A 3,829-nucleotide genomic window follows, 5' to 3' on the forward strand; every position below is an offset into this window, starting at 1 on the left:
CATTTAATTTTGTCGTTTATTCTCTTCCTATCTTTTATAATAGTGCCTCAATAACTGTTGGTTGATTTGAATTGCTAACAACAGCAATAGTAATCATGATAATAATGTCAACAAGCCTTTATTAGGCATTAATACTCAACAGTTTCAGTAAAAAAACATAAAGTCTTTTATTCAAAAACATTGTATCAGGGCTGGCCCGGTGGCTCAGGTGTTTGGAGCACTGTGCTCCTAATGCCAAGGTTACTGGTTTGATTCCCACATGGGCCAGTGACCTGCTCCCTCTACAGCTAAGATTGTGAACAATGGCTCTCCCTGGAGCTGGGCTGCCATGAGCAGTCAACCGGCGTGAGTTGCCGTGGGCCACCGTGAGCTGCCAGGAGTGGCCAGTGGTCATCGTGAGCGGCCAGCAGCCGGCGAGAGCTGCCGTGAGCTGCTGTGAGCAGCCAATCTACGACTGGCGACTGACGGCCTCAGCCAGGGGGAGCGCAAGGCTCATAACACCAGTACCGGCCAGGGAGCTGTGTCCTACACAACTAGACTGAGAAACAACGGCTTGAACTGGAGTGGGGGGCGGGGGAAAGCAGAAAAAGGGGGAAAAAAAGAACAAAACAAACAAAAAAACCATTGCATCAGTTTTTCTTTTCCCGCAACTGAAATTTCTTAATCTAATTACCTACTGTAATATAATATGAGAAGCTTCACTTGAAACACCTACGTATTTCTATTCGGTTTGATGCACTGTGTGATACTCATTTATTGTGTGGTAACATCAAAATCTGTCCATATCCCTTAGAAATAAATTGCTCCCAAAGGGCAGAGGGCATCCATTCTGCTTCCTACTCTCCAGAAGATATTTCCTTTTATCCTGGATCTTGAAGCAAGTCTGCTCTGTTAGTGATGTTAGGTTATGTCTTAGCTAGTTTGGACCTAACTTAGGACTCAGTTACATTTCATGATAGGGGATCAGACTGAGTTGAAACCACTTATGTGTGCTTCACTGCCCTCATTGTGCTAGCAGCTTAAACCCAGCCTTCATTTATTTTGGAGTCTCTGAGAACTGACACAAGATCAAATTCTATACTTCTGGGCAAGTAGAAAGAACCCAAAGAAGAAAACAGAGCAGAGACTAAATGAGCCCCATGGGAAATCAAGCCAGACTGGACATTCTGGCAAAGTGGCAGAATAAGTTTCTGCTTAAATAAGAAAATACTTAGAAGTCAGCCACGTGCAAATATTAACCAAAATCGTTATAAATGTGGGTGCCCTCATGAGGAATAGACTGAAGAAAATGATTAGGAAATAATTAAAACAGTATATCCCACAAAGCAGAGAAATGTGGGGAAGACTAAAGTGATCACTCTTCTCTCTTGGGCTTTTTTATTTTTTTCAAGCTGAAAAGAATCCCTGTTTCTGCCCATAATTTGAAATATCTAGAACATTGAATTTATTGACAGAAAGTGAACTTACCATCTAATCAGAGAAATCCTAAAGGGAAAAGAGTGCTGTACACATCAGAGGCACCCTAGAGATTCAACTGTTCATAACTCTGCATGAATGGGGGGGACTGCCATATTCCCATTAAAGGGCAACACAGTTGGTTAAAGAATGAACAAAAAGCAGCATTTCTTCATTAGTGTCATTGCAGGAAGCTGATGCTGTGAAAGCCGGAGGCCATCAAACGGAATATTGCAGCAATAAAACAGAATGGAAAAATGAAATGCTCCATTCTCTTGTCAATCTCATATGCTTGTCTCTTTCTTTTTAATATACTAGGCGCTATCCTAGTAAGCTAATGCATATTTGCAGTTTCGTTTTGTGCTTGGTAATTGTGCTATGGGCACTTATTCATTTGACAGAATTTGCTTTAAATGAAGGACACTGGCAAGTTGGAAGAAAAAACCCAGTGTTGCCAAATCACCAATTAAGGAAACTGCCAGAGGGAAAACTGGTTCTGAGACTGGTTGGTATCAGTAAAAATGGTATAATGATGCCGTACTTCAAAAGACATTTTTGAAGAGACACTTAATGAAGGAGATGAGAGAGGTGGATTATAGGGTGACTAATATATATGACTGCCAAATTTAGGCCATGAAGATACATGCGATGGGGAAGGTACAGTCAGTTTTGCAAAATTTTGGACATCTAAACAACAAATATATCCAACTGTGATATACTTGACAGGAAGGCTGATTCTCTCTATCTGTAAACGGAGGAAATTGGTCTCCATAATCACTTCTGTTTAAAACTCTTTCTAGTGAAGGGATGTCACCTTGGTAGGCAGTAGGGATAAGAAAATGGAGAAGTCATAGTCCTGGCCCACCCTCTTGGATCGCATAACATAGCAGGGAACAGACAGGTGAATTGTATGTAGTTCCAAAGGATGAAGCAGGATATTTCTCTACTTCTCCCATTGAGGCACCTATCAGTATCAGGGTGACCTTTCTTTCTCTGGTCTCCCTCACTCTTTCCCTACAGTATCCTGGATTTTGTTCGGTTTCTCCAATTTCCCCCCAAGTCCCAACTCCATCTGGAGGAATAGTATCAAATCCTAAGTGTTTTGGAATTGCTGGAGAGGCTTTAGTTCCTTTATATTCATAAATAAATACACATTTTCTCTCTTGCTAGTATGATTGCTTCTCAAGGATTAAGTTCAGTGAATTATTATATTAACCACATCTTTGTTTCTTTACTCTCTTTTACCAAAGACCCACCCCTGCCAAGAAAGTGTAAAGGAGAAAAAGAGGGGAGAAAGCCCCTTCTTGCCAGAGACAACACGCACCAAAACAGAGATGTGAACAAGGTCCTGTGAAATTACTGAGAACTTGGGGATTGCATCATGAGAGACTTCATGGAAGAGGTGATGTTTATTGAATGCGATACTTATACTCAAGATAGTGATATATATATATATATATATATATATATATATATATATATATATATGGTAAGCTATGGCTCCTGTTCTGAAGAAGCTCTGAATTGAGTCAAGGAGATAAGATAAACATGGCTGAAATAAAAAATACAAGACAACCTATAGTTACATGTGTGATACAAATGCTTTGAAATTTTTGGACTGAAATTTATTTTCCTATTTCTGTGTTATATAAGACTAGGACTAGGCAAAACTAACTTGGCTACTTGGCCCAAATGTTAAATAACAAAATTCAACTGAGTAATATTGAAGATCTAACTGGCTCTACTAAGCGATTCATTAATTGGGCACCGGCCCATCTAGCAACTAGAAGGGCGCTCAGATGAGTTGTACAAAATGGAAAGTTTTCATAGGCAGAAAGAGGGTGGGACTAAGAAATTAAAAGAGTAGGTTGTTTCAGGCAAGGACACCTTCCCTTAGGGGAAGGCAGGGGGTCTTATCAGGCATATTACCGCATCACAGTTGATCAGGAAATTCAAGAGTGATTGGTTTAAAATTCTACTCCTGGGAGAGGCCGAAGCTGCAATTAGATTAGTTGTTTTGGTTTGGTGACTTCATTTTGGCCTGTTGTTTTATTTTCTTCTCTTTTATTTTTTCTTTTCTTTCACTTTCTTTCTTTCTTTCTCTTTCTTTCTTTCTTTCTTTCTTTCTTTCTTCTTTCTTTCTTTCTTTCTTTCTTTCTTTCTTTCTTTCTTTCTTTCTTCCTTCCTTCCTTCCTTCCTTCCTTCCTTCCTTCCTTCCTTCCTTCCTTCCTTCCTTCCTTCCTTCCTTCTTTTTCTCTCTTTCTCTCTCTCTCTCTCTCTCTCTCTCTCTCTCTCTCTCGCTCTCGCTCTCGCTCTCGCTCTCGCTCTCTTTCTTTCAACACAGGAAAGACTTGTTTCTGGAAGTTAGCTCTGT

This window comes from Rhinolophus ferrumequinum, chromosome 11 (genome assembly GCF_004115265.2).
Source record: "Rhinolophus ferrumequinum isolate MPI-CBG mRhiFer1 chromosome 11, mRhiFer1_v1.p, whole genome shotgun sequence".
NCBI classification, from domain to species: Eukaryota; Metazoa; Chordata; class Mammalia; order Chiroptera; family Rhinolophidae; genus Rhinolophus; species Rhinolophus ferrumequinum.